The sequence below is a fragment of the Dama dama genome, chromosome 5 (genome assembly GCF_033118175.1).
Source record: "Dama dama isolate Ldn47 chromosome 5, ASM3311817v1, whole genome shotgun sequence".
Lineage (NCBI taxonomy): Eukaryota > Metazoa > Chordata > Mammalia > Artiodactyla > Cervidae > Dama > Dama dama.
In genome coordinates, this window is record NC_083685.1 from 15,995,017 (window position 1) to 16,019,501 (window position 24,485).

At 37.8% G+C, this 24,485-nt stretch overlaps 1 protein-coding gene across 4 annotated transcripts in view; it reads right to left on the bottom strand.

Annotated features, from left to right (window-relative positions):
- TAOK3 (TAO kinase 3) overlaps window positions 1–24,485 on the bottom strand; it is a 184,201-nt gene that overhangs the window by 106,188 nt on the left and 53,528 nt on the right. The window contains exon 2 of one of the 4 annotated variants that reach the window (XM_061141883.1): window positions 1,096–1,213. The exons of the other annotated variants lie outside the window; for them this stretch is intronic. The gene's annotated coding sequence lies outside the window, so the exon portion shown is untranslated. The remainder of the gene's footprint in view (window positions 1–1,095; window positions 1,214–24,485) is intronic. 4 annotated transcript variants of the gene reach the window in all.

Consider the following 24,485-nt stretch of genomic DNA (forward strand, 5'->3'; position numbering starts at 1 on the left):
ACAAGAGACTGGTTCCAAATTGGGAAAAGAATACGTCAAGGCTGTATATTGTCACCCTGCTTATTTAACTTATATGAGGAGTACATCATGTGAAATGCCAGGCTGGATGAAGCACAAGCTGGGATCAAGATTGCCAGGAGAAATATCAATAACCTCAGATATGCAGATGACACCATACTTATGGCAGAAAGTGAAGAGGAACTAAAGAGCCTCTTGATGGAAGTCAAAGAGGAGAGTGAAAAAACTGGCTTAAAACTCAACATTCAAAAGACTAAGATCATGGCATCCAGTCCCATCAGTTCATGGCAAATAGATGGGGAAACAGTGGAAACAGTGACAGACTTTATTTTTGGGGGGCTCCAAAATCACTGTGGATGTTGACTGCAGCCATGAAATTAAAAGATGCTTGCTCCTTGGAAGAAGAGTTATTACTAATAATATGTTATTTAATATGCTAGACAGCATATTAAAAAGCAGAGACATTACTTTGCCAACAAAGGTCCGTCTAGTCAAAGCTATGGTTTTTCCAGTAGTCATGTACAGATGTGAGAGTTGGACCATAAAGAAAGCTGAGCATTGAAGAATTGATGCTTTTGAACTGTGGTGTTGAAGAAGACTCTTGAGAGTCTCTTGGACAGCAAGGAGATCAAACCAATTAACCGTAAAGGAAATCAGGCCTGAATATTCATTGGAAGGACTGATGCTGAAGCTGAAACTCCAATACTTAGGCCACCTGATGTGAAGAACTGATTCACTAGAAAAGACCCTGATGCTGGGAAAGACTGAAGGCAGGAGAAGGGATGAGGATGAGATGACTGGATGGCATCACTGACTCGATGGTCATCAATTTGAGCAAGCTCCGGGAGTTGGTGATGGACAGGGAAGCCTGGCATCCTGCAGTCCATGGGGTCATAAAGACTCAGACATGATTAAGTAACTGAACTGAACTGAATGCTCTCTGTGACTATATTTGAAGATAGAGCCTTTGAGGAGTAATTTAGATTAAATGAAATCATAAGGATAGGGAATATCTGTTAGGATTGGTGACCTTATGAGAAGAGGAAGAGAAGAAAGATCTGTCTCCGCAACACATACCTCACACACGTAAGGAGGAAAGGCTGTACGAGCGCAACTCCAGAAGGTGAACAGGAAGAGAGACCTCAACAGAAACTGAGTGCTGGCACCGTGCTCCTGGACTTCCCACACTCTATAACTGTGAGAAAATAAATTTCTATTATTTAAAGCACCCAGTCTGTGGTCCTTTGTTATAGCGGCCTGGGCAGACTAAGACCACCTCCTTAATCAATTTTTGGACTAAGATTTCAAACAGTTTACTAAACTAATAGACAAAATGTATTTTTTTTCAGGTAGCTAGAGAAACTAATCCTTTGATAATCCTTTTCCATTCAAAAATATATCTTGGTAATTCAAAGAATCTGGGAGGGAAATATTATTTTTTGAACTACAAGAAAAAGTTTACAATTACTCCATTAGTTTCTACCAAATAACTTAAAAAACATAAATAAATATGGTAATTAGAGCACACATACTTGATTAAGTGTAAAATCTTGACCTAAAATATGTTTCCTAAAACTCTTTGCATTTATTTGATCTTTGAACAATACTACTCTGAATGAGAACCTCAAATGTATAAATTCCACAAGATATAAGTGATTACAAGTACTTTCCTGTTCAAGTATTTAAAGCAATTTCTTCATACTTGAGTGATTTACTTGAAATTCAGAAAGTGAATGAACCCTGTCAGTTCTCTATATACCACTTGATTTAAAAAAAAACAAACAAAAAAAAACCTCTGTAAAGCTGTTTATGAATGGAATCCATTCCTGACACTACTGCCAGCATTATCAACCTGAAAGTAAAATCTCACCACACCACTCTCCAGTTTAAAACCCTTTAATCCCATCATGTATAGGATATAAAATCCAAGCTCTTTGTAAATAGATGGCAAATAAAATCCTCTGTGATCTGCTCCTTGTCTGCTCTTAAACTCTGTCCTTAGTAACTTCAGGGCCTCACCCTGGACCCCCAGCTATTTCAGACTACTTCCCTGGGATATCAAGAAGCATCTCTTGGCAAACTCTTTTCTTCTGAGATATCTAGAATTTCTTCAAGAATCTGCTTATACAGTACCTCATCAGAGAAACTTTTCTGACTCTCCTCCAGGCTGAGGTGGGTTTTTTCCTTTATGTTTCCACAGAAGGGCACTGTGAACATTTATATACATGGTATAAACACAGATTTAGGTTGTCTTAGGTAAATGTTTCTCCATTAGAACCCTACACTAGGGTCCTAGGAACAAGGGATCATATTTCTATCACCAGTGCCTAGCAAACTGGTTGGCATTTGACCAAAATATGTTGTTGAATTATACTAATTATACTAATTCAGATACCAAATACACTAAGTAGTTTATGAGTTTCAGGAATATTATGGCAAATTTTTTTTTGTTAAATGATAAGCATCACTCCTCCAAGTGTTTTAAAATTATTATTTCTCCAGGTTGCTTTACTTCAAAATGATCTTGACCTTTATTTTGAAAATTTGTAATTTTATTGAACTACCTGGTACCCAAATGTCAATAATTTCAGAGTTGTCAGCATTCCCAACTTACTCTTTCAAGAGCCCATTTTTAATGAAACCGGCACCTGGTAATACATCATTTAAACATTGAGAAACATCCCTGTGAGTTGAAATTAGCATGTATTATTTTTTTAAGTGAAATAAAATCTATATTACATATTAAATAAAATTTAATCCTGTTATACTGTATTTTTTCCACATGGGCAGTCATAATACATGGCCATCTTTACATTAAGTAATCTAGAATCCATTCCTTAGGCCTGCCTTCCATCAACAAGGCAAAAATTTCACTTATATTGGTTTACAGGACTTCAGTCTTTTTCTTTTAGAATATTCATTGATTATTGCTTTTGACAAATGAACTGAGCTTAGAACAAATGTAAAAGAGAAAATCAACAAGCATGTATTTTAGTTATTATAGGCACTAAGGAAAGAAGGAAGTAAAAGCTGCTTTCAGTAGTAGGCCCTGGCTTAATGTAACCAACACTGTCATGACCATACTGACATTTATTCAAAGTTCACTATGTACCATGCATTATATATTACCTCATTTAAACTTTAACACAATACTATGAAAGACTTACCATTATAGATCTCAGTTTACAGATAAAAATCTGAGACCCAGCTTCACAGAGCTAGTGTAATGTAGAGCTGGGATTTAAATCTAGAATGTTCAATCTCAAGCTCATTCTCTCAACCACTATGGTACAGTTTTCAGTTAAATCACTATATAAAAGATTTCAGAAATTAATGACTTGATAAATTATAAAGGATTCCGTCTAGCCGACAATATTCCTGAATACTAGCCGCTTAATCTTTTGACTTTCTTTACCAAACCAGAAGATCAAGCCTTTCTGTCTAAAACTTTCTTTTCACTTAGTGCTTTAAAAAAAAAAGTCACCATTGAGAATTTCTGTTCAGCAAATTGTAGCGTGCCAATTCAAGACAAGGGAAGCCTAAGTGTTCCAAAATCTTCTGTACAGGAGGTAATCCTGTGTTGGGACTTTCAGAGATGCCTTAATAAACAAGAAAGTATTTAAAACTTTAACTCTTGCCTAATTTCTAATATTGCAAGAATAACTCAGCATTCTTAGTCACTTTTAATTTTGCTTTGCCACTGGCAGAAGGGCAAGCATCCATATACGCTGACAGGATACATGTCAGAGCAGTTTAATCCCGTTGAAAGTTGCCTTACACTGTTTCAGCAATTCTCTCTCACAGGAACTGCTGTTTTCAAAAATATATGAACCCACATCTATTATAGATAATATATAAGCAAACAAATAGCAGTACTAAAATGCCTTTAAAAAATAAACAGCCTTTTAACAACTGACCTTGGATAGTTTCAAATTTTTAAATTAATTTTGAGTGATAGAAAAAGTATAAAAGCAACTGAATTTAATATCCAGAGGAAAAGTTTTATCCTTTATGTATTTAAAATGTAGGTGAGACAAACCACACAAGCAAATGATACTTATAGTAAATTCAATCTCCTCCTAAATAAATATTGCTTCCAATCTCATGGACCAGAGAAGAGGAGAACTAGTGAACCACTAAAGAAATTTAGCTCTACTTAGGTGTAAAGAAAGACAGGAAGAATGAAAGACAGGATGAGAGAAAGAAAGAAGGAAGAAAGAAAGTGAAGACACTCAGTCGTCTCTGACTTTTTGCGACCCCATGGACTGTAGCCTACCAGGCTCCTCCATCCATGGGATTTTCCAGGCAAGAGTACTGGAGTGGATTGCCATTTCCTTCTCCAGGGGATCTTCCTGACCCAGGGTTTCAACCAGGTCTCTGGAATTGCAGACAGATGCTTTTCCATCTGATGATCCACCAAGGAAGCCCTGACTGAAACAAGGCTTCTCAATAAATTATTCTTTAAATTTATTTCAACGATGTGGAAAGAAAAAGCTTTCTAGAATATAAAAGAATTGCCAATAATGTGAATAAATCTGTTCAGTCCTTCAATTTATAGTCCAGTTTGTCAATTTTTAAGAAAATCTTAGCCCAATTTTGACAAATACAAAAATTCCATGCCATTTTAGGACATCCCTGGTGATCCTGTTGCTAAGACTCGCAGTTCAGTTCAGTTCAGTTCAGTTGTGTCTGACTATTTGCAGCCCCATGGATTGCAGCACACCAGGCTTCCCTGTCCATCACGAACTCCTGGAGCTTGCTCAAACTCATATCCATCAAGTTGATGATGCCATCCAACCATCTCATCCTCTGTCATCCCCTTCTCCCGCCTTCAATCTTTCCCAGCATCAGGGTCTTTTCCAATGAGTCAGTTCTTCACATCGGTGGCCAAAGTACTGGAGCTTCAGCCTCAGCATCAGTCCTTGCAATGAATATCCAGGATTGAATTCCTTTAGGATTGACTGGTTTGATCTCCTTGCAGTCCAAGGGACTCTCCAGAGTCTTCTCCAACACCACAGTCCAAAAGCATCCATTCTTCAGTGCTCAGCTTTCTTTATAGTCCAACTCTCACATCCATACATGACCACAGGAAAACCAATAGCTTTGACTAGTCGGACCTTTGTCAGCAAAGTAATGCCTCTGCTTTTTAATATGCTCTCTAGGTTGGTCATAGCTTTTCTTCCAAGGAGCAAGGGTCTTTTAATTTCATAGCTGCAGTCACCATCTGCAGTGATTTTGGAGCCCAAGAAAATAAAGTCTGTCGCTGTTTCCATGATTTACCCATCTATGTGCCATGAAGTGATGGGACTGTATGCCATGATCTTTGTTTTTTTGAATGTTGAGTTTTAAGCCAGGTTTTTCACTTTCATCAAGAGGCTCTTTAGTTCCTCTTCACTTTCTTCCATAAGGGTGATATCATCTGCGTATCTGAGGTTATTGATATTTCTCCTCGAAATCTTGATTCCAGCTTGTGCTTAATCCAGCCCAGGATTTTGCATGACATACTCTGCATATAAGTTAAATAAACAGGGCGGCAATATACAGCTTTGATGTACTCCTTTACCAATTTGGAATCAGTCTGTTGTTCCATGTCTGGTTCTAACTGTGGCTTCTTGACCTGCATACAGATTTCTCACGAGGCAGGTAAGGTGGTCTGGTATCCCCATCTCTTGAAGAATTTTCCAGTTTGTTGTGATCCACACAATCAAAGGCTTTGGCATAGTCTATAAAGCAGTAGATGTTTTTCTGGAACTCTCCTGCTTTTTTCTATGATCCAACAGATGTTGGCAATTTGATCTCTGGTTCCTCTGCCTTTTCTAAATCCAGCTTAAACATCTGGAAGTTCATGGTTCACATACTATTGAAGCCTGAGTTGGGAGAATTTTGAGCATTACTTTGCTAGCGTGTGAGATGAGTGAAATTGTGCGATAGCCTGAACATTCTTTGGCACTGTCTTTCTTTGGGATTGGAATGAAAACTGACCTTTTCCAGTTCTGTGGCGACTGCTGAGTTTTCCAAATTCGCTAGCATACTGAGTGCAGCACTTTACCAGCATCATCTTTTAGGACTTGAAATAGCTGTTGGAATTCCATCTCCTCCACTAGCTTTGTTTGTAGTGATGCTTCCTAAGGCCCACTTGACTTCAGACTCCAGGATATCTGGCTCTAGATGAGTGATTACACCATCATGATTATCTGGGTCATTAAGATCTTTTTTGTATAGCCCTTCTGTGTATTCTTTCCACCTCTTCTTAATATGTTCTGCTTCTGTTAGGTCTATACTGTTTCTGTCCTATGTTGTACCCATCTTTGGCTTCCCTGATAGCTCAGTTGGTAAAGAATCTGCCTGCAATGCAGGAGACCTCGGTTCGATTCCTGGGTGAGGAAGATCCACTGGAGAAGGGAAAGGCTACCCACTCCAGTATTCTTGGGCTTCTCTGGTGGCTCATTTGGTAAAGAATCTGCCTGCAATGTAGGAGACCTGGGTTTGATCCCTGTATTGGGAAGATCCCCTGGAGAAGCTCAAGGCTACCCGCTCCAGTATTCTGGCCTGGAGAATTCCATGGACAGTCCATGGAGTCGCAAAGAGTCAGATACGACTGAGTGACTTTCACTTTGCACAATATAGGAGGGATAAGATTCTATGCCACAACTACCAGTTCACATCCCTCAACTAAAGAGCTCGCCTGCCTCAACTAATATTTAGGATCCTAAGTGGTGCAATCAAATAAATAAATATTTTTAAAACCATGTCCTCTTTTCAAACAATTTAAAATTTCAAAAGACCTCACCTGCACCCATTCTGAATAATACACTGCACTTCCAGCATTAGGAATCACTGTTCTAGTATTAAAAATGGGAGGAATGGATATAATATGATTAGAGTAGGCAGCAGCTAATACATAATCTTCAGGTTCTGTTGACTCAGATCTCCTAGAATGCCCTGGTATGATATACTGGCAAATGACCAGATTTTATACGTGTGTGTATGTGAGAATGTTTGTTTCTTAGATGATTCAAGGGAACAAGGAAGAGAAAATGATAAAAACAAAACATGGCAAAAGCTTAAAACCTGGTGAAACTAGGTAAAAGATACATGGGCCTTTTCTGAATTACAACTTCCTTGCATTTGAAAAAGAAAAAAAAGGAAGAGAATGAGGAGACTGGTAATCATCTATCTTTAATTAAACAGAAGTTTAATTTTTACTTTGACTATATAACATCTTAGGCCAGCCATTTAACCTCTGTACCTCAGTTGATTTTTCTGTAGAATGGGTGACATTTTTACTGTCTTCATGGTTAAAATATGTGACATTTCATTACTGTATATACATTCTAAAACTTTGGGAAATGCCCAAGTATTTACACCTAAAAGTTTAAAAAGAATGAATATTTCAAACCACATTTTGCTTACTGCATCTAGCTATTGAGTACCTATAGTAAATTTAATATAGATAGGGAAAACTGAGTTATTATGTATGAATATGGATTTTTAAACAACTATGATATGGGAAGCAAAACTGACTAATGAAATAAAGCCACTGAACTATTTGGCTAGCACCTCACTGTTTCAGAAAATAGACAACTACGTATTTAAGAGGCTGTCTTTGGGTAGGAAAGGCATTATTTCCTAGGCCAGTTTCTATTACTTCCAATGTCTTCCACTACAAATTTTCACATGTTTCCTTAAGTCTCCAGTCCTGAGTTTGCTACCTACTCCTGGAAAGATTTCTTCTTTCTCGTGATTAGCAAGAATTTTTTAAATGATGTATACTGGCCACAGTCACAGCAGAAGTGAACAAGGTAAAAAGTTGCCCTAAGAACTAGAATGGAAGGTAAAGGGCTTAAAGAGTAAGTTTTAAAAACCTCAGATACCAGTTATTGGTTAAAGAGAGATCATATTATGACAACTATTAGTCAAATGTCCTAAGGTTAAACTTTACGTGATCTGCCTTTCCTTAATTGCCAGTGATCTGCCTTTCCTTAATTGCCTGACTGTATTCCACATCATTCTCTGCTCCTTTTCACCACACCTCAGCCACACTGGCTTCTTTTCATACCTCACAGCTTGACTGGGCTGGTTCCTTCTGGATTTGAAGATCTCTGCTCAAATGTCACCACTTCAGAGAGCCCCTCCCGGAAGACCCTTATCTAAAGTACTTTTTCCCCTTCTCATTGACTATCATTATGTTTTCCTTTACATCACAGCACTTGAACTTATCTGAAATTATTTTTTTGAAATTATTTATATGTATGCTTATTTATATTTTTATTGTTTCTCCTCTGTTATTCCCTGTTATATAACAGGCATTTGACAAGTATTTGTTGAAAGAATAAAGGAAATACCCAAATTATGTTCTTTTACTGTGATCAATCACATGGTAAAAAGTTATCTGCAAAATTCTATAAGAATTAAAAAATAACTACTGTCTATTCAGATAAAGCACACTGTTTAAAGTGTAACAAAAATATAATAATATTCAGGAATATGAGTAGAACAGTTGGTAATTCCAGGTTATATATAAGGTGCTTTTCATTTTAATCCAAACTACTGTATTTCTTGGACTTCCCTGGTGGCTCAGATGATAATCAATCTGCCTGCAATGCGGGAGACCAGGGTTCGATCCCTGGGTCAGGAAGATCCCCTGGAGAAGGGCATGGCTACCCACTCCAGGATTCTTGTGTGCTTAATCACTCAGTTGTGCCTGACTGTTTAAGACCCCATGGACTATAGCCTGCCAGGCTGCTCTGGGGGGATTCTCCATGGGGATTCTGCAGGCAAGAATACTGGAGTGGGTCGCCATGCCCTCCTCCAGAGGATCTTCCTAATGCAGGGTTCTAACCCAGGTCTCCCGCTTTGCAGGTGGATTGTTTACAGCCTGAGGCACCAAGGAAGCCCAGTACTCTTGCCTGGAGAATTCCATAGACAGAGGATCCTGTCAGGCTATAGTCCTTGGGGTTTCAAAGAATCAAACATGACTGAGCGATTAACACACACACAAACACACCATTTCTCACAAATAGGGAGTCAAGCCATATTTCAACACTTCTTTACAAAGTCTCTCAAATTCCAAGGCGCTCTCACAAATTCTTTTGAACCATAAATTATTTATTGGGGAAGACATATGCTTTGAAATGACCCAATTAATGCTACATTAGTTGGATGCTTACAGAGGTCACTGAAAATAAAGGGAAGTTTAGCAAATAACTATTCTTAATGCTGTACCGCCCAGTAATTCTGGACCAGTAATTCTCAAACTCTGCTGTGCATCTATTACCTGGTATCTTGTTAAAATGCAGGTTCTGAATGACAATAGGTCTGGGGCCAGGGATTCTGTATTTCTAACAAACTCCCAGGCAGTACTGCTGGTTTATGGACTACACTTTGAATTTCAAGGCACAAAATGAAATTGTAAACAAGGCTCTTCTGTGAATATATTTTTATAATTAAAAACTGTGTTTCGATGTTAATTAGAAAGGAAAAGAATGTGCTAGGCAGCTGAAAGCTGCAAAAGGAATGGGAGCTTTTCATAAAGCTTTTACTAATAACTCATCCTTGCCCCTCATAAATTCAAGTTCACATTTATAAACCAAATTTTTTTTCAAGGCAATGCCTTTACCCAGAATTAACTACTTAAACATAACTAAATACAAAAAGGAAAACTCCATTTATATTTAAAACTATTGTTCTCTACCTCCCAATAAGACAAATAATTTCATTTTAATCAGCATACATGGAAGTATTACAGTTAGAAAGGGAACATTAATTTTGGTAGTAATATCTGGGCAATTTTACTAGTCAAAAATATTTTTCCTCCTTTTAAATTCTTGGCATCTCTCAGGAAATCATTAGCCAATATGTAAGTTTTAAATACATAAGTTATATCTTAGATTTTTTAAAAACATCAAGTAGCTAAAGACTGAAGATTAAACTGAAATGATAACTATATCAAAAAAGTTAAACCAAAAATTGGAATCCCTCAAATATATAAACATGAAAATGAAACTGAGTAGGACCCTCTGGGACCTTTCCCAGTACAAAAGCCCTTCCAGGTCCCCTGTTTCTTGTTCACAGAAAAAAAAATCTTTAGTCTTGGAGACTTTCCCACAGTTCCAGATAACAGACACAAGCAGTTAATGATAAGAACAACAGAGTCACAGGACTTCTAGTTCCTCCTGAAGGGACATAGATAACAGTCTCCTGTATACCTTTGAGTTGCTATAGTAAAGGACAGTGACTACAGGCTGAGCACAGGCACATAGGCCTCAGACTAGTTTGAACCAGAAGGTTGATGACTGAGATTACTGAAACATGACCCTGTTATTTCACCACCAACAAAACAGAAGAATGTCCAGGAGTTGCTCAGACACCCTGCAACCCTCACCTCTAAGGCTGCCTTAAAAAACCCTTCCCAGAAATCCAGCAGGGAGTTTGGGTCTTTTTGAGTGTGAGCTGCTCATCCTTCTTGCTTGACATCCTGCAATAAACACTGTACTTATCTTCACCAAAACCAGCTGTGAGAAGATTGACTTTGCTGCATGATGGGCAAGTGGACCCAAGTTCAGTAGCAATGATCTTCCCAAATCTTTGAAGAATATTCACTTGTTTCAGCACTATTTTTCCTCCTTTCATAGGTAAATTTCTTTCTTTTTTTTTTTTAATTTTTTTTTATTATTATTATTATTATTTTTTTCCAGTGGGTTTTGTCATACATTGATAATTTCTTTTAATTTAACACACTTCACACTTAACGGACTCATATAACTCTTTATAGCTATCTTGAGATCAGCACACAGCACCCATTTTTTAGAAAAACATGATAGTTCATAATGACAAATCAAAAAAGGCACAAATGTGTTCTGAGATGCTTTTCATGGGTCTATGGTACTTAAGGTTTCCCACAATTTTGTGAACCATTATTAACAGAGTTCTATTTGTGTTCAGTTTAAATTATTAAAGGTTGTTTCTTGTTTTTTTTTTTTTTTAATTAAGTATTTTATTCTTTGTGGCTGACAACTAGGGGTAAAGAACAGTTACAGTATAAATGCATTCCTGCAAGTCTCTGTTGAGGCAGTCAGGCTGATTTGATAGAGTTCAATTTCGGGGGCAGTGGGTATTTTTTGCTTTCCTCTCCATCCATCCCCTTAACCGTGTTCTGTAATTAAAGCCTAATATGTACAAATCGAGCAGGATTACTGGGCAAGAGCCATTTCAGGAGGGTATGAATTGCTTCTGTGCTAGTTCTAGAATATCAGCTGGGAAACATCATCAAAAGGAAATCAAGGCAATTCCTTTGCTGATAAGGAAATTGTAAAGAATCTCTTCAGGACTAGAAACAGCCAGTTCAGTAATGCAAATGCCCTTGTGTTTATCTCAACAATAACAATCTCCCCATTTACTATTTAGCAAAGATTGAAAGAGCAAAACCAAAAACTCAAAACATGGAAGGTGTAAAAGAAGTTTCTTTACTGCTCAGTACTTTGGCAAGCATAATAACACATTTGCATCTGTCTGAGTGGTAACTTCCAAAAGTCTGAGAAAGTAAATGTGAGCTGAATATCAAGCAACAAGAGAGAGAATTCTGAGCAACTACATGTGTGTGGAGGGAAGGGGTTGAGTACCAAAGAGGTGAACATTAAGTAGAGTGAAGAAAGCTAACAATAACTCAGTAGCTTTAGCTCCTGAATAAAGATGAACTCAGAGCAAGTTTTCTAAATCATCTCGCCATGTTAAATACACATACGGAAAAAGCTTCAGTACATTTAAGGGCATTTTGTAAAGTGCTCTTTTCTTCCTGAATTCTGCTATTCTTTCTGTTCCTCAACAATTATGTGTGTCCGTGGTCTAATTATTTCCTTATTCTCTGCTCATCTCTCTCCTTTCTTAAGATCCTCCCTTCCTCTTTTTTTTTTTTTTTTAAATCTCCCTCATACAGACAGAAATGAGCAAATTCAGTTCTCCTTCAGTATTCATGTTTTAGTTAGATTCATATTTTTTGTGCCTTCTCCATTAGTACTTATTCACAACTGCCCTGGTTTCCTTGGTGCTTGATAAATGTTAGTATGATGCCACAAGTAGCTGCAAATGTCACTCAAGAAGGCTTGATTACAGTAGCAACGAAGTGAAAACATCAAAGCAAAATAGCTAATGGAAACTTAAAAAAATCCTCACACTTAGCTGAATGCCTAAGAGGTACATGGAGGGAACTCAAAAATAAGTTTGCTTAAGTGTTTGTGTGGAAATTTTAAAGACCTTTCTTACCACAAGCAACCTTGTACTCTGAAGCTAGACTCCTCCCCAAAGCTAGAATTCATGAATGGTGACTGAGCAAGGAGTTATTTCTTTTTCTTTCATTTATTTATTTACTTATTTTTCCATTTATTTTTATTAGTTGGAGGCTAATTACTTTATAATATTGTAGTGGTTTTTGCCATACATTGATATTTTTTCTTTCATTTAAATTTGCAGGTATTAAAACCTGAAGTTGTGGTCAAGATAAGTGAGAGTTCAAAGCATGACAAGAATGAATGCATTAAAAATAAAAAAGGCTGGAGATGATCCTATTATGATATATATTTTTTTCTTCTCAGATCATCCCTCTTCAACTTCCACAAATTATATGCCTTATGAACAAAATTTAAATTAAAAATGTCTCTTTTAGAATTTTGGTATGCTTTCAGATATTTTGTTCATAAATGTCTTTTGTCATCCTCTGTCTCCATTCACTCATCTTTAAGTGGGGAAAATGAAACATAGCATGACTTTCTGTACACACAGATCAAGGAAGGAAATTAAAGTAACCTGTGCCATCCTCAATAAATGGATCATATCTACATTCTGCTGGAGGGGTCAGGAGGAAGAACAAAAAGGTTAGTAAGATGAAAAAATAGGTCAAGCCCTAGGTTTCAGAATAAATGACGGTGCAGGGTTTGGCTATCTCATCTCTACTGCCAATTACTGAAGGCAGTTTAGATGCTAGTTAAGGATATTAGCTCAGATACAAGATTACCTGTATCTAAAGTGAGCTTCTGCCTGACTTAAAGTATGGTGAAGTAACTCAACTTCTCTAAGCCTCAATTTCTCATGAGTTAATATGGACACTAAAAATACCCATAACTTATAGGTTGTTATAAGGACTACATGAGATTTTTCAAGCAGAAGGTTAACTGTCACACATCAAGACCCACTTAATAAATTCATCAGCTATACTGCTAGTGGAACTTCCCTGATAGCTCAGTTGGTAAAGAATCTGCCTGCAATGCAGGATACTCTGGTTCACTTCCTGGGTCAGGAAGATCTGCTTAAGAAGGGATAGGCTACCCACTATAGTATTCTTGGGCTTCCCTGGTGGCTCAGCTGGTAAAGAATCTGCCTGCAATGTGGGAGACCTGGGTTTGATTCTGGGTTGGGAAGATCCCCTGGTGAAGGGAAAGGCTACCTACTCCAGCATTCTGGCCTGGAGAATTCCATGGACTGAACAGTCCATAAATGGCAGTCCTTATTTTGTATGTAAACTGATACTCCTATACAAGCATGTTCTGCTGCTGCTGCTGCTGCTAAGTCGCTTCAGTTGCGTCTGACCCTGTGCGACCCCACAGATAGCAGCCCACCAGGCTCCCCCATCCCTGGGATTCTCCAGGCAAGAACCCAGGAGTGGGTTGCCATTTCCTTCTCCAATGACATGCGTGCTCAGTCATGTCCTATTCTTTGTGACCCCACAGACTGTAGCCTGCCAGGCTCCTCTGTCCATGGAATTTCCCTGGCAAGAATACTGGAGTGGGTTGCCATTTCCTCCTCCAAGGGACCTTCCCGACCTAGGGATAGAACCTGCATCTCCTGGTCTCCTGCATTGTGGGCAGATTCTTTACTGTTGAGCCCCTGGGGAAACCTCTCCTACAAACAGTATGTTCTTAAAGGAATGGGGTGTCTTTCTAAATCCCCAAAGTATCTCTTATACTAAATATTCTGTATGTTGTAGTCCATTCTTAAAGACAATAAACACAATATTTACTTTCAGAGAGATGGCTTGCTAAGATGCCAGTGCTTTGCACTGGATAAATCCAAAATGAAGAAATAATGCTAAGGCAGACTCTGCCTGTTGGTTACCTAACAACCACTTCTCATTATTCTGTTGACAGAACAATTTTCTGCCCTATGGTGATATAGGATAAGCCATAATAGGTATAAGCTAGTTGTGGTAATATTTTAATTGTCATCACCAGTGACTGATCTAGGGGTAAGGATGTGCTCCAGTTTTGCCCAACAGAACCTGAGAGGATGTCTGCTAGAGGCTTCTGAATAAGTAACCTGTATGTGTGTGAGTACCTAGTGAAATAAGCACCTAGTGAATAAGTAAAATGAGGACCTAGTCAATAAGTATCTAATAAGAACAAAATCTTCCACATCTGCAGGAAGAATTAGTAAGTTAGCAGTATTTGTTATTTATCCAGTGTGTACAATTCTAGATAGACAGTTTCAAATAAGTATAAAATTTCCAACAGCTCTCAATTTTTTCACAGCATGTTTCTAAAATGATGGAGGACAATAAGTAAGTAATTATAGGGAAGTAACAAAAATGCGTATCAGATAGACTTTTCTACCTGTGTTAGACTTGTGTAAGGATTAGGCATGGATGCGTATATCCCTTGGGAAAAATACTATATCAGCTGATATAAGGTAAGACAAGGAAGTGGAAAAGAAATTAAAGATGGTTTCAAGTCGGAGTGATTAGGATGATTAAAGTGTCACAACTAAATCACTAAAAAGCAGTACATTCTGAGGTAATTCTGATGAGGTCTGCTTTAAACCGGTTGAGTTCAACACATGAAAGCAAGATAACTCAGAGCAAGCAGCTGGAGGAACAGGATACAATGTCAATTTCTTTTCAACTGAAGTACAGTTAATTTACAATGTTTCAGGTATACAGCAAAGTGATTGTTTTAAACACACAGATACACATATATAACTTTTCAGATTCTTTTCCATTATATTACAGGTTATTTTTTTTAATTAATTAATTAATTTTACAATATTGTATTGGTTTTGCCATACATTGACTTGAATCTGCCATGGGTATACATGTGTTCTCCATCCTGAACCCCCCTCCCACCTCCCTCCCCATCCCATCCCTCTGGGTCATCCCAGTGCACCAGCCCTGAGCACCCTGTATCATGCATTGAACCTGGACTGGTGATTCATTTCACATATGATAATTTACATGTTTCAATGCCATTCTCCCACATCATCCCGCCCTCGCCCTCTTCCACAGAGTCCAAAAGACCGTTCGATACATCTGTCTCTTTTGCTGTCTCACATACAGGGTTATCGTTACTATCTTTCTAAATTCCATATATACGCATTAGTATACTGCATTGGTATTTTTCTTTCTGGCTTACTTCACTCTGTATAATAGGCTCCAGTTTCATCCACCTCATTAGAACTGATTCAAATGTATTCTTTTTAATGTCTGAGTAATGTTCCATTGTGTATATGTACCACAGCTTTCTCATCCATTCATCTGCTGATGGGCATCTAGGTTGATTCCATGTCCTGGCTATTATAAACAGCGCTGCGATGAACATAGGGATATACGTGTCTGTTTCAATTCTGGTTTCCTCGGTGTGTATGCCCAGCAGTGGGATTGCTGGGTCATATGGCAGTTCTATTTCCAGTTTTTTAAGGAATCTCCACACTGTTCTCCATAGTGGCTGTACTAGTTTGCATTCCCACCAACAGTGTAAGAGGGTTTCCTTTTCTCCATACCATCTCCAGCATTTATTGCTTGTAGACTTTTGGATAGCAGCCATTCTGACTGGCGTGAAATGGTACCTCATTATGGTTTTGATTTGCATTTCTCTGATAGTGAGTGATGTTGAGCATCTTTTCATGTGTTTGTTAGTCATCTGTATGTCTTCTTTGCAGAAATGTCTCTTTAGTTCTTTGGCTCACCTTTTGATTGGGTCTTTTATTTTTCTGGAATTGACCTGCAGGAGTTGCTTGTATATTTTTAAGATTAATTCTTTGTCTGTTGCTTTGTTTGCTATTATTTTCTCCCATTCTGAAGGCTGTCTTTTCACCTTGCTTATAGTTTCCTTTGTTGTGCAGAAGCTTTTAATTTTAATTAGGTCCCATTTGTTTATTTTTGCTTTCTTTTATTTCCAATATTCTGGGAGGTGAGTCATAGAGGATCCTGCTGTGGTTTATGTCAGAGAGTGTTTTGCCTATGTTTTCCTCTAGAAGTTTAATAGTTTATGGTCTTACATTTAGATCTTTAATCCATTTTGAGTTTATTTTTGTGCATGGTGTTAGAAAGTGTTCTAGTTTCATTCTTTCAAAAGTGGTTGACCAGTTTTCCCAGCACCATTTGTTAAAGAGGTTGTCTTTTCTCCAATGTATATTCTTGCCTCCTTTGGCAAACATAAGGTGTCCATAGGTGCGTGGATTTATCTCTGGGCTTTCTATTTTGTTCCATTGATGTATATTTCTGTCTTTGTGCAAGTACCATACTCTCTTGATGACTGTGGCTTTGTAGTAGAGACTGAAGTCAGGCAGGTTGATTCCTCCAGTTCCATTCTTCTTTCTCATGGCTATTTGAGGTTTTTTGTATTTCCATACAAATTGTGAAATTATTTGTTATAGTTCTCCAAAAAATACCGTTGGTAGCTTGATAGGGATTGCACTGAATCTATAGATTGCTTTGGGTAGTATACTCATTTTCACTACATTGATTCTACCGATCCACGAACACGGTTCATTTCTCCATCTATTTGTGTCCTCTTTGATTTCTTTCACCAGTGTTTTATAGTTTTCTATATATAGGTCTTTTGTTTTTTTAGGTAGATATATTCCTAAGTATTTTATTCTTTTTGTTGCAATGGTGAATGGAATTGTTTCCTTAACTTCTGTGTTTTCTCATTGCTTGTGTATAGGAATGCAAGGGGTTTCTGTGTGTTAATTTTATATCCTGCAACTTTACTATATTCATTGATTAGCTCTAGTAATTTTCTGGTGGAGTCTTTAGGGTTTTCTATGTAGAGGATCATGTCATCTGCAAACAGTGAGAGTTTTACTACTTCTTTTCCAATCTGGATTCCTTTCATTTCTTTTTCTGCTCTGATTGCTGTGGCCAAAACTTCCAAAACTATGTTGAATAGTATTGGTGAGATTGGGCACCCTTGTCTTGTTCCTGACTTTAGGGGAAATGCTTTCAATTTTTCACCATTGAGGATAATGTCTGCTGAGGGTTTGTCATATATAGCTTTTATTATGTTGAGGTATGTTCCTTCCATTCCTGCTTTCTGGAGGGTTTTTATCATAAATGGTATATTACAGATTATTAAAGACACTGACTATAATTCCCTGTGCTATACAGTAGGTCCTTACTGTTCATCTATTTTATGTACAGTAATGTGTGTGTTAATCCTAAACTCTTAATTTATCTCTCTTCATAATGTCTACTCTTAAAGTGTTGATTTTGATGTCACTAGCATAGAACTGCCAATTGAAATCAAGAATGAACTCTACATGGGAGAGAAGAGTGTGAAGAATGGGCAGAGAACTAATATCTAAGTCCCAGAAAAGCTCAGTTAGTTTAATTGGTGGCTCCACCATGTATTGGGCTTCCCTTGTAGCTCAGCTGGTAAAGAATCTGCCTGCAATGCAGGAGACCTGGGTTCGATCCCTGGGTTGGGAAGATCCCCCGGAGAAGGAAAAAGCTACCCACTCCAGTATTCTGACCGAGAAAATTCCATGGACTGTATAGTCCATGGGATCACAAAGAGTCAGACACAACTGAGCAACTTTTACTTTCACCACCATGTATTAGCTAAATATATGAGCCTGCTAATTCACTGAAGAGTTCTAAGTATCATTTTCCTCATCTGTAAAAGAAAAGTAACTACCATATCAAGTGGTTGTGAGAAATAAATGACATAATGAATACAAAGCCTTCAGCACAATGACTAATATATATGTTCTTAAGCAATATGTTTGGGGTCAGAAAGAGGAAGACCATGAAAGGAGACAGAGAAGAAGTGATAGGTTCATGCATTCATTCATACAAACCAGAGTATACCAAGTATCTACAATATTTAAGGCACTGAGCTGGAACAAGAACCCAGAGATGGTAAAGTCATTTGCAGTTCAAATTCAATCAAGATTTGTTGAGTACTTTCTTGTGTCAGACATTATGATATGATTTCACTGATCTCACCTAAGGGATATAACACAAGGTGGGAGACTTTTCCAAAGAGATCAGGTGGATAAGTTAGATAAGAACTTAGAAAAGATGATTAGTGCAGGTAAAATGGAAATTACTGGTGATCTTTGAGAAAATCTTTTCAGTTTGCAAGAATGGGGTTGGGATGAGTGGACAAAAAGGGAAGGAAATGTGGGCTGGGGCAGGGTGTGTGTGGGGGCAGGGGTGGGGTTAGGTGGTTTACAGGCATACTAGAGCAGAACAAGAAAGTAGTACTGGTTTTTGTAGGTGATTTAGAGATTGTGCTTGCCTCAAAGAAAGTGAAAAGGGGTCAGTGGAAAGGAAGAGACAAGAATAATTAATACTTCAGTTGGTAAAGCATCCGACTGCAATGCAGGAGACCCCGGTTCAATTCCTGGATTGGGAAGATCTGCTGAAGAAGGGATAGGCTACCCACTCCAGTATTCTTGGGCTTCTCTGGTGGCTCAGCTGGTAAAGAATCTGCCTACAATGTGGGAGACCTGGGTTTGATCCCTGGGTTGGGAAGATCTCCTGGTGAAGGGAAAGGCTACCCACTCTAGTATTCTGGCCTGGAGAATTCCATGGACGATATAGTCTATGGGATTGCAAAGAGTCGGAGCAACTGAGCAACTTTCACTCACTCACTCACTGATTTTTTAAACTGTGAAAAAGAAATACTCAGATATATTTGGAAAAGAAAATATTTTTTGTATAAATTAGTCACTCAATGAATGAACGACTAAACTAATCAACACTTCGGTAGGCTTGGTTTGATAAAGAGACATGGAAGAGGCAGATTTTTCTTAACTATGATAATTTCACAAGATTTTAAGAGGATAGACAAAACATTTTTTCTACAAGTGAAAAATCTCATTTTCCTGAACACTATTCAGTAGGGGTGTTCTTTATACTTGCATACAGTGTGCACCAAGATCTCAGGGCAAGGTGCTCTACTATCAGTGAGAATATCTTCAAGAGAGCATATCAGCACTATCAAAACACCAAATTTACTTCTTTTTTTTTTTGCAGACTTTTTTTGGGGGGCTGCACTGGGTCTTTGTTGCTGTGCATGGGCTTTCTCTAGTTGCAACAAGTGGGGGCTACCTCTAGTTGCAGTGCTGTACAGCATGGACGTGAGGACATGTGGGCTGCAGTAGTGATGGTGCATGGGTTTAGCTGCATCAAACCCATGTCCCCTGCATTGGTCAGTGGATTCTTAACCATTCCTAACCAGGGAATTCCCCAAATGTACTTCTAAACATCTACCCAAAAGGATACAACTAGGACCAGGAAAGGGATAAACAAAGTGCCTACACCAATCTCATCCCTTCATTGACTTCTTCTCACTAATTTCTTCACTAGAGAGAAGAGTTTGGTCCTGTTCTAACTTTGGCTCAATAAAAGATATATTGTAAACCCTATCTGGTGTTGGAGAAGACTCTTGAGAGTCCCTTGGACTGCAAGGAGATCCAACCAGTCCACACTAAAGGAGATCAGTCCTGGGTGTTCATTGGAAGGACTGATGCTGAAGCTGAAACTCCAATACTTTGGCCACCTCATGAGAAGAGTTGACTCATTGGAAAAGACCCTGATGCTGGGAGGGATCGGGGGCAGGAGGAGAAGGGGTCGACAGAGGATGAGATGGCTGGATGGCATCACCAACTCGATGGACACGAGTTTGGGTAAACTCTGGGAGTTGGTGATGGACAGGGAGGCCTGGCGTGCTGTGATTCATGGGGTCACAAAGAGTTAGACACAACTGAGCGACGGAACTGAATTGAACCCTTCTTAAAATTATAACCTCCCCCAGTGTCCATCTTGCTGCTTTTATCAGCTTCAAATACACTATGTGCTTAATTTGTACGTGTTCTCTCTCCCCTTTCTAGAATGTAAACCTCTTAGGGCAGGTTTTTTAGTCTGTTTTGTTCACGACTGCATCTCCAGATGTAATGTTGGACAGATATTACTCATGAAAAATAGAGTTGATGAAAAACTGAGTAAAATCAATCCCATCATAACAAAAACAATGTTGTGAAAAGTTTCTTTTGCATGGACTTTTGCACCATTTTTCCTGTGTTAATGTTATTTTGCAAATCTCACAATATTTCATATGAATTGGTTTCTTTCGATTAGATTGTGACATTCTGGAAGATAGCTCCACATATTATTTTTAATTATTTCCTTATTGCTCTCATGTACTAAATGCCAGCTAATAAATGAAGTCTAGCTACCTCTTCTTTACATTCCTGGTCCTGCCTTTTCCTTTTGCTGCCTCATGCCAACGCCACTTTGCTGAAGAGGGTTTGGCACTGTTTCAGCAAAGTCATTCTCCACACTACTTTGTTATGCAGTGATTGAATAGACCATGGTTTTAAGTTGTTGAAATGGCAAGCAGTGTTTTCCAAACGGAATTCTTTTATGAATTACAATGCAATAAAATTGTTCAGTGATTCAACTTGCTGTATTACATTTCATTCACTTAGAGGGAAATTCCACTACAGACAACTGAAGAGAATTCACTTTTATTTTTACTCTCCAGATACTTCACATTTGGTGAGATTTGGCAGACTTAGTACCTGAACCCTCAAAGATCTCAGAATAGACACGGACTGTTTGGACTAGGTTAACTACAAAATACATTAACCACAAAGAGGCCTTCACAACTTGATCTTCAGTTATTGATTGCCTCTTCCTAGACTTCTTTGTATGATATTTGAGTATTTCTTCATAATCCAGTTTAGAAAAATTATAATTTATGTTTACAAATAAGGAACTCCCTAAGTATTTCTTAACAAGTTTGTAAGACTGCAACATTCTCTTAAAAATGAATGTAAATGGAAATTAAGACAATGTTAAAACAAGCCTCTGATAAATATAACCTCTATTGATTGAAGTCTTTTGATTTTTCAAAGTCACATGAGTACAACCTATGTTTCAGGTGTATTGGTGGTCACTAGTGTTCATTTTAGAAAAATTATTTATGCTTAGAATAATCAAGCCACAATGGTTAAGTTCCATCTTTAAAAACAGTACATGTAATAAATATACTTTAGAATACTTATGAATTTTTGCCTGGCTAAAACATTTATGATATTTTGATTCCACTTATTTGACTTAGTATGAACAGAATGCTAGATTTCTAATTAAAAAAGTAGGTATGCAACAACAAAGGTTTATGTATAGCACAGGGAACCATAGTCAATATCTTGTAATAATCTATAATGGAAAATAATCTGAAAAATAATATATGTGTATATGTATAACTGAATCACCTTGCTGTTCATCTGAAACACTGTAAGCCAACTCTACTTCAATAAAATAGCTATATCAAGAAAAAACAAAAAGAAATTTTTTACATACTATACTTTGGACTTCAGTCACTTGTTTGTAAAGTACATATATTTAACATTACACTTTTGCTCTCAGAGTTTGTTCTAGATCAGCACTTTCAGTTAGAATGTTTCATGATGATGGAAACACTCTATACTTGCAGTGTGCAATACAGCAGCCTGTACCACATGTGGCTACTGAGCACTTGAAATGTGGCTAATGTGACTAGGGAACTGAATTTGTAATTCTGTTAAATTTCAATTAAACTAATTTAAATAGCTACGTGGCGAGCAGCAACCAGTTGGACAGTAAAGTTCCAGACAGTTCAAAAAACACTGGCAATTATTATTGAAAATAAATAATAATGATTCTCATAACTATACTATAAAGCTTGTATCACTGCCTCAGGAAATGCTGACACATCTTGACTAATTGTGCAAGAAGTACTGAGGTTTCAGTACTGTTTGACCACTTTATAAATCAACCTTCCACTATCTTCTCCCTCCCTGCCATAACTTGTGGCCTCTACTCTCTCTTTGAAATCAATTGTGAAACAAAAAGCTAAGATCTAAAAATCTAACCAGTAGCCTAACTCTGACCCTAGGCTGGAGGTATAGCCACTGATGCCACCTCTATAAGGTAACTTCTCTTCAGACTGCTGCTGCTGCTAAGTCACTTCAGTCGTGTCCAAATCTGTGCAACTCCACAGACGTCAGCCCACCAGGCTCCCCCATCCCTGGGATTCTCCAGGCAAGAGTACTGGAGTGGGGTGCCATTGCCTTCTCCACTCCTCAGACTAGTCACATTCAATTAACTCTTGACCAGGTTGTCTTTGTTTTAAGCAGGAATGAAAGAGAACCACAATAAGAAACAGGAACTGTTGCATTTAGTTATCACACAGCAGTGAGAGTGTACGTGTGTATGTGTGTTTTCACAGGGTCTAGGAGAGCAATTATACCTACCCCTTCCTTCTTCTTCCTGTTAGATAAGTTTTCAAGCTCTTGACAGAAGAGTCCCACAGCTAGCTAAAAGTAATTCCTCTCTGAATTGTTAGTGAAGTTCAGGGAGTCTTTCCTTAAAAGACTACTTGTTCTCAATAGCTGCTTGAAAGAGACTGCTAGAACTAAGCTTGGTTTCTTTTCTCATTTTAAGAAATAACAACATTAATGCTTATACTGGGATAAAACTCTTTCTTTCACATACCTGTGTGTCAGTCGCTTAGTCATGTCCCTTTCTTTGTGACTCCGTGAACTGTAGCCCTCCTGGCTCCTTTGCCCACGGAATTCTCCAGGCAAGAATACTGGAGTAGGTTGCCATTCCCTTCTCCAGGAGATCTTCCCTACCCAGGGATCAAATCCAGGTCTCCTACATTTCAGGCAGACACTTAACCATCTGAACCACCATGGAAGCACCTTCACATACCTAATAGCATTCAACTATTTTAACATCCTGGTAAGATAGGAAGATGTTATGATTATTCTGACTTTTTTATGAGTGGCATCTGATTCCCACTCTCATGTTTTTCTGGTATACCAACCCTTCTACATGGCAAGAGTGCTACCCAACAATGGCTCTGGGAAAAAGTGGACACTGTAGAAAAAACTATGACCCACTTCTTTATGATATTTGGGTGTAATTAACTGAGCTCTCAAATTTAGTCCTTGAAACTTTTTCATTCCTTTCTTGGTACTACATAGTTTTAAAGTGGTTTAAAAGGGAAATATGAGAAGTATCCATACTTTTGCTTGGGAAGATTTCTATTATTTGTCTACTTAATATATGATCTCTGATATAGTTGGTTAAATGCTTATAATCATCCTTCCCTTATATTGTTACCAGTCATATAAATAGGTTTACCACATTTGCTTGATGATGTTGGTAGTTCTTTTCTGCTTATGTGAGAGTATGGAGAAAGGATTTAAAGAATGGGACAGACAGAAGTCAAGAATATGTAAGTCATATAGTGAAGATGATGTTAATATGTTCTGAGTTTTAGAGCTTCAGGACTGTTGGAAAACTAATCACATTCACAAGACATTTCGCAACTATATTATTTCCTCAATAAATCTATAAATAATAGTTACTGGCTGTACATACAGAATTAGTGTAGATATTCATAGACTGTCTATAGTTGCTACTTGTTCTTATAAATGTTTTGTGAATATTCATGCAATTTTGTTTTTTGAGCATACCATGAAGCTTGTAGGATCTTAGTTCCCTAACCAGGGCTCAAACCTGGGCCCTTGGCAGTGAAACTCAGAGTCCTAACCACTGGACAGCTAGGGAATTCCCCATTTTTTTTTCTTTTTTAAATACAATTAACGAATTGTGTCAAGAAAAGGTCTGTATTGGTCTTTTCTTCAAAATTAACACAATAAAATCGCAAATGTGTTCTTTCAGTAAAAGTAGGGACTAAAAGGACTCAGAAATAGGTTTGTTCTAATGACATTTGTCTCAGTGAAAATAAAGGCTAAAATAATTTATAAATAAGCTTGTCAAAAGATCTCCACCAGTAAGCAGGAAAAACTCTTACTAGCACTATAATAAAACATGGTCCTGGGCCATCCCTCATAGGAATCTCATAAGACTAAGGAGAGCTCATCTCATTTAGAAATGAATACTAATAAAAAATGCTGTCATAGATCAGATGGAAACTGAATTAAAAAAAAAAAGGAGGTATTCAATGAAATAACTGCTATATAAAACCGGGGCTCATGGCAGGGATATTAAGAGTCGACTCAAAAACAGGAATGAAAAGTGAGGTGGCAGAAGTCAAGAGAGATGTGAGAATAAAATAAAATCACTACTGAAATGTAGCCTGCACTGGGAAGCAGGGTGAAAATATGCAATGCCGAAGAAGCGTGGTAAAGGACATGTAGCATAGAATTGAGAAAATGAACCAGACAGCCCTGAACAAAGT